Source organism: Nyctereutes procyonoides, unplaced genomic scaffold, assembly GCF_905146905.1.
Source record: "Nyctereutes procyonoides isolate TBG_1078 unplaced genomic scaffold, NYPRO_anot_genome, whole genome shotgun sequence".
NCBI lineage: Eukaryota > Metazoa > Chordata > Mammalia > Carnivora > Canidae > Nyctereutes > Nyctereutes procyonoides.
Genome location: NW_026575152.1, coordinates 2,517,325 through 2,525,122, shown reverse-complemented (window position 1 = coordinate 2,525,122; position 7,798 = coordinate 2,517,325). Strand labels below are relative to the sequence as shown.

General features: G+C 36.6%; 1 pseudogene; it reads left to right on the top strand.

Annotated features, from left to right (window-relative positions):
• Positions 1 to 449: 449 nt before the first annotated feature.
• LOC129501927 (keratin, type I cytoskeletal 18-like) lies at positions 450 to 6,047 on the top strand (annotated as a pseudogene).
• The last annotated feature ends 1,751 nt before the right edge of the window (positions 6,048 to 7,798 follow it).

Genomic DNA, 7,798 nt, shown 5'->3' with positions numbered 1-7,798 from the left:
TCTGCAGTAACAAAGACTGTAGAGTCCTTTATGCTTTTTTCCAGAGCCACCAGTAGCTTTATAATTGTACTTCTGAACTGAATTCCTGATATCATATCAAAATCCAAAAACTGTAACTCTGTGGCAGAGATTACTGCTTCCAGTTCTTCCTTTCGTGGCAAATTCTTCCTTTTATTTATTTTGTCCAGTCCAGAGTGACTGTATGAGTGAGCTGAATCACAAATATCAACCACAACCTAAGTAAAATACACCCTAGATGATTCTGAAGAGGTCAGAGACCAGAAAATAAAAGAAAAAGAACAGAATAAAATAAAACAAAAGGATAACTGAAGTGAAAAACAAATTTTAAATAAAGTAGAAAAGATAAAAAGCCCAAAACCAAAAACAAAGAAGAAGAAAAAAATTTAAAAAAAAAAGAAAAGAGGAAAAAGAGAGAAAAAAGAGCGGGAATGGTGGTGGTGAGGAAGTGGTAATGTACCTGAGAGGTCCTAGAGGGTTATCCTCTTGGTTCTGAGTCTATTTTGTTCTGTATGTTAGAAGATGCACCACCCCAATTTTATAAACCAGCAATGCTTATATAAAGCCCCAACATTGTCCACGATAACATAAACAATATGAAAGATGGAAGCAGAATGGGAATGAACAGAGAGTATATTCTCACACTTGAATCAACACGGTTTTCCACTTGGTTCTGGATGTATGTTGGTCGTGTTTTAGAAGGTGCTAACTTCCACCAATGTAAAACAAAATGAAGCAGAAAAAAACAAAAAACAAAAACCCGTATCTTGTATATTTCCCAAAATTAAATTACATATGTTGAAGGGAATCTAGAAGTGAAAAATATACTTAAGACATGTAATTGTAGAAATACGAAAGTCAAAAAGGAAAAAACTTAAAAATGAAGAGCTGGTAAAATATTGTAATTAATATGGGAAAAGAAACAAAATATTGGAAAATTTTAGTCTGATAGAAAAACAAGTCGTAATGGAAAAAGGAAAAAAAAAAAAAAGGACCCTCTAGTTCTATATACTATTTTCCCTCAGTCATGGAGCTTTCCAGCGCTACTGGGTCAAGAACTTGAGCTTCCCCTGTCCTTCCAGCTGGTCTTCTCAGGGAGGGTCTGCTGTGCTGATTCTCAGGTGTGTGAACCTGGGGGAGCTGCCCCAACCCATGCCGGTCCCGGGCTCAGTAGGAGCTGTTTGCCCCATGAGGCCTCTGTTCCCTGCTGGCCGCACCTCTCCCAGGCACACAGTGAAACAAGGAGGAACAACAATGGCGGCGGCCAGATTTCCAGCTCTGGAATCAGCTCCCTATGAGTAACTAACTGTAGTCTCCCAGTCCACACTGGCCTAGATTCTCCTGGGGGCAGGCACAGGTGTGCTGATCTGCACAGCTTGCGGGCACCCACTGACAAGAGTTCTTGCTTTCCTGTGCCCTCCCCAGTTCTGCCTGTCCCAGGGGGAATGCAGGATCTTCGGCTTTGTCTGCTTAGGCGCCCTGGGATCCAGGGTCCTGTGCCTCTGGATCTGCACTCCCAGGGTCCACCTCTCCTGAATGGAACAGGGTATAGCCACCTCTGTCTGAAGCCTGTCCATCTAATTGACTGCCTTCTCCCAAATGCCCCAGATGCCTGCGGAGCTCCAGCCCTTTACCCATATTGGACCGTAGTTTGCAGTGAGCTTTCCCCCAGGTGCCCCTCTTCTTATAGTGACTCCACGAATCTTGAGGCTTCACTTGCCCCCCTGCAATTCTGGCCTATTTCCCTGCTAAGCACTTTTCTGTCAAGGAAAACTCCAATGAGGATTTTTAGAATTCACGCTCCTCCAGGGCTGGGCTTTCCTGACCCTGAGGCTTTCACCACTCTGCTTTAGCCGGGCTGCTAGTGGTTCCCCTTCCTGGCTTTCTTCTTCTTCTTCTTCTTTTCTTCTTCTTCTTCTTCTTCTTCTTCTTCTTCTTCTTCTTCTTTTCTTTTCTTCTTCTTCTCCTTCTTCTTCTCCTTCTCCTTCTCCTTCTCCTTCTTCTTCTTCTTCTTCTTCTTCTTTTTTTTTTTTTCTGCCTTCCTACCTAGGCAAAAGTGAAAACCCTTCTCTCTGTAGTGTTCTGTTCTCTCTTTAAATCTTAAATCTCAGGTCAAATTTGTAAGTGTTCAGGATGTTTTGAAAGTTATCTAGGTAAGTTTATGGGGCCAGGTGAGTTGAGGACCCCCTACCCTTCCACCATTTTGACCCTCCTCCCCAGAAACTATTTTATGATTTTATTTATTTATTCATGAGAGACACACTCAGAGAGAGGCAGAGACACAGGTAGAAGGAGAAGCATGCTCCCTGTGGGGAGCCTGATGCAGGACTCAATCCCAGGATCTCAAGATATGACCTGAGCCAAAGGCAGACATTCAACCACTGAGCCACCCAGGTGCCCCCCCCCCCACAAGAAACTATTTTTAATAGTGTTTGTAATAGTTTCCTATTGCCTTTATAACAAAATACCACAAATGTGGTGGCTTAATCCACACACATTTTTTTCTTTTACAGTGAGAATTCTGGAGGTGAGAAGTTCAAAATTCATTGGGCCAAAACCAAGGTGTTGCTAGGCTGTACTCTATGAGGCTCTAAGGAAAGGATCTCTTCCTTTGCTTCTCTAGCTTCTGGAGCAGCATTCCTTGTATTCCTTGGCTGGTGGGCCTTTCTTCCATCTTTAAAACTAGCAAAATCTCATCTTGCATCAGTAGCCACATTGTCTTCTGTCTTTGTAGCCAAGTTTCCCTCTGACTCCTGTTATAACAGACAATTATATTTGACACCCAATAAGATTATCCAGAATAATCTTAAAATCTTTAATATCTTTAAAGTCCTTTTTGTCAAAAAAGTGAACACTCACAGGTTTCAGGGATTAGGACCTGGAGATTTCTGGGGTCACTTTCAGCCCATCACAGAGTCTGAAGCAGTTCCTTATTTAAGGATTTCAATTTATTTTGTAATGAAGCCATTTATTGTGAATGATTATTTTTGCACTGGGAAATAATGCAGTTTATTAAAGAGTTCATCTAAACATATTTAGGTATGTCCAACTATCAACATTAAACTAAGGCGTTGTCTGTCATGTCCCTTTCAAAGTCTACTCTCTGAAAACTAATGAAATCTAAGCCAGTATAAACACAGAAAATACCCTGTTCTAATCCTCTCCTTTCAGCATCTTAGTTTGAATTGTCCAGCATCCTATTTGCTGCCAGAGACCATTGCAGTTGAAGTTATCTTTATCTGTTTAAGTCTTAACTTAAAGAATATTTGCAAATGGTTTCTATTTTTGCCAACTATTTTCTTCTTAATGTAAAATATAAGTGCTAGGTTGTGTATTTTTTATTCAAAAGAAGCTAAAATGTTTATATCACACGCACAAAAATTTGAGCATGACAAAAATTAGTTCAGAGAAAGTGGGAAAATGTTTTAAGTGAAAATAACAACATGAGTAGAGGAGAGAGTTTGTGTTTCACCTACTATGAGATTTGAATTCCTACAAACTGAACAGTATCCTTTCGTGTTCCCTTAATACTTATTGTGCTGGGATCACTTACTTTATTTTCAGCCAGACTGAAGGGCAGCACTGTGGCGTTTCCTTGAAGCTTAAACTTCTAGTGCTATGTCTGGAATATAATTGCAGAACAAATATTTGAAGCAAATTGGATTGGACTATAATAGGATGTGAAATATGAACTTGATCAGAGCAAAAAATGCATGTATATCTAAGAATTTGAGTGGAAGCATATAAGTAGAGAAATGGGTCACATTATTGAGATCCTTTTCAAACCAAGAGGGAAAACTGATCTGCAAACTACATCAAGTTTGAATAGTAAAGGGAAGTTCATAGAGTCTTTAATTCTGACCTAAGATAATGAGAGTCTGATTCATGGTTAAATCAGTGAATGTGAAGGAAAAGAGAAAAACACAGGTGGGTTGAAGAAAGAAGAAAAATTTCAAAGGAAAATGGCTAGGATAATATCGCCAACTTGATCTTTTAATGTATTTACCTGCAAGCTTGTTATGCATTTTTAAAACTCTTTTAATTATTCAGCTTTGAAGCAATATTCATAATTGTGTCTTCTTTGTTTTTGAAGTTGAAGATTTTTCCAGATTTTGAAGTTATCATTCTAAAAATTGAATCTTAAAATCATATTTCACCATTTCATGCAATATTTCCATCATTTTATTCATTCCAAGTATAATGATTTCAAGCTAGTATGTGCAAGTCACCATTCAGCCATTCTTTCTATATTTATAAATTATAGCTCTAATATGATTTCCCAATGTTGTTTCAGGAATATTTAATTTGGTCAGGAATCAGATTTACTCAAATACTAATATAGACATTTCTACTGTGTCCAATAAATGTTATCTAATTTGCCTATATGAATAAATAAAAATTTCCATTACTATTAACCTTACTTTGTGAAAATATCATTTTATTAATTTAATACTTTCTTGGTCCAAATCATTTATTTTTGTCATACATCTGTATTACAATCCCTGTACTAAAAATACAATAGAAAATGAATTATTTAATTATTTAATTCAAGAAATATTTGTTGTGTACCTAGTATACTCATAGTACTAAAAACAGCACATAATCCATGTATTTTAGAGCTTTACTTTTATCCTATTTTATTTTGTTTTTTCAGTCTTAACTCCAGTTAGTTAACATACAGTGTTATATTGGTTTCAGGGGTAAAATGTAGTGATTCAACACTTCTATACATTACTCAGTGCTCATCATAAGTATACTCTTTAATCCCCATCACCTCCCTCACCTATACCCACACCCACAACCCCTATTATAGTCCAATTCCACTCTGGTAATGGACAGTTTGTTCTCTAGAGGTAGGAGCCCATTTCTTGGCTTGTTTCTCTTTTTGTTGAGGCCTTTATTCCAATTTTTAAACTTTTCGAATATACATCTTCCCAAAGACTGACTTCCCAAAGACTAATATGTCTCCCACCGCTATCCTGACACACCTAAATATTGCTATTATTTCTTTAGTCTACTGTAAACAAATCACATGACTAAATAGGCTGATAACCAGACACTGGAGATCAAAATCTGGGAATACCTGGAGAAGAAAGGAACTCAGGTCAGGGACTGGAAACATTACTTTAAAACTATCAAGGAGCTGAGAGCTAAGATCTTTATAAAATCTGTGGACAATGCCTGCATCATTCTGCAGATTGGCAATGCTCTTCTTCCTGCTGATGACTTCAGAGTCAAGTATGAGACAGAGCTGGCCATGTGCCAGTCTGCGAAGAGTGACATCCATGGATTACACAGGGTTGTTGATGACACCAATTGTCATTTGGCTGCAGCTGGACATTTGGAAATTGAGACACTCAAAAAAGAGCTTCTTTTCATAAAGAACCGCAAGGAGAAATTAAGAGGTCTACAAAAACAGATTGTACAAATCTGGATTGACCATGGAGTTGTATGTCCCAAATCTTAGGACCTCAGAAAGATCATGACAGACAGGCAGGCCTAGTACCACAAGATGGCTTAGAAGAACCCAGAAGAGCTGGACAAGTACTGATCCCAGATGACTGAGGAGAGCACTACTTATGGTCACAGTGTATGCCACTGAAATAGGAGCAGCTGAAATGATGCTCAGGGAGCTGAGATGTATGGCTCAGTCCTTGGAGACTCACTGGGACTCCATGAGAAATCTGAATGCCAGCTTGGAGAACAACCTGAGGAAGATGGAAGCCTGCTATACCATGCAGATGGAGCAGCTCAGCAGGATCCTACTACACTGGAGTTGGAGCTGTCCCAGATTTGGGCAGAAGGGTAGCACCAGACCCATGTATAGGAGGCCTTGATGAAGATCAGGGTCAAGCTGGAGGCTGAGATTGCCACCTACCACTGTCTGCTAGTAGTAAATGGAGAGGACTTCAATGTTGGTGACCCTGGACAAATGCAACTCTGTGAAAACCATCCAAAAGACCACCACCTGCAAAATTGTGGAAGGCAAAGTTTCTGAAACCAATAACATGAAAGTTTTGAGGCTTTGAAGCAGCAGAAGCAGGATATTCTTTGGGGAGTAGGAGGCCAATAAAAAGTTAAGAAGTAAAAACAAAAGAAAGATATAGGGGAAAGTTGACTGTGTTAAAGAGTAAAATTTTCTTCAGAGATAATATAACTGTAAACTTCAATCTAGTTATGCCCTAATTGTCATGAATTCTAAAGTAATACAAATCCTGAATAAATGAGATTTTACTCCATAATTGAAAGAGAATTACTTTAACTGACCTAGTTTCTTCTTTATAAGACAATTTAAATCCTTTTTTATTCATAACATTTTATTGAAATACAAGTCATTATATTCTGTGTATGTGAAATATTGAAATCATTTTTTGAAATTACATTTTGTTTTTGCTAAACATCTATAAAAAAGGAAAATATTAAGATACATTAGGAATAGGCTATTTGATGAAAGGGAAGTAGTAAATTTTATTAGTAATCCAAGAAGTGAGGATGATTTCTTTTTCATTTTGGTCATATATGTTCTAAAGTTTCTATTTAGGTTTAACATTAATCATTAGAATTAACTTTAAAAATAAGTAAAGCTTGTTATTTTAAATAATGGGCTTAATTATATAACTGAAAGGGAACAAATCAGTTTACTTGAAAGGTGCAATAATGTTTCAGAAACATCACACACACAAAAAAACTTGTATTGAACGATTACTGTATCTTAAAATATAAATAAGTGACTCCTGTTTTAATGAAAATGATTACACTGCTCTAATAAATATTTCCCTTTATCTTAAAGGGAATTAGGGAAAATTCAATCTTTTACCTAAATAAATTATACAATCTCAAAAGTTTTGTGTTACAAATCTTAAGGTTCACTGTTAAAAATACTTTGTTATTTTATTAGAAAGTCAAAAGGAAAAAGTTGTATAAAATTAATTTATATGTGGAACATTCACTGAATATTTATTTTATTGGTTTATTACAGATTGCAAAGGTACCTTTGAAAAGGTACTTAGGTGTTTAAGCAAGATAAACTTTGTTTCATAGGAATCCTAGTTATAAATTTGACATTTCAGCTGAGAAATCCCACTGTCTGTCTATGAAATAAGATAACAATAGGAGAAGAATTTTAATATCTTTTTTAATAAATCTCTTCAAGGAGAATGGCTTTTAAAAATGTTATGACTCAGAAATGGTGGACTACTTATATCATTTTTCTTTAAGGGAGACTTCTGGTTTAGTTTAACCAGTCTTTTAGAAACTTAATTGTCAATGAATGTGTGTTAATTCTGTTTCTTTTTTTGAAATTGGCAATTATTTTTTGCTTTCTTGTTTTTCATATCAATTTAAAGGTATACTTAAAAGCTTAGAGTCAAGGAGAGCCATGGCACTATAGGCCAAACCCTAGAGAACTTCTCTAAGTTGAGCTAATTCAAATACCCAACATACTCTATGTATACTTAGATCACTATGATTTCACTTACATGGATTGAGTTTAACCATAAGCAGCCTACATTAAATTTGTGATATTTATCAAATATAAAAATCTGCAAGTCACATTAAAAGGGGTAATAACATTAATTTTGTGTGCTTTGGAAGAGAGTCAATAGTGATTCCTAGGTGCGTTTCACTGAGGGTGCAATTCTGGAAAAAGTTTAGAAAGTAAGAGCACGTTAAATTGAGTGTTAAACTTGAAGTAATGGATACTTATGTCCATAAGGTATTGTGTAAATTATAGACATTCAGCACCTTATTTCACGTTAGAGGTTCTAAGAGGTTTTAAAGG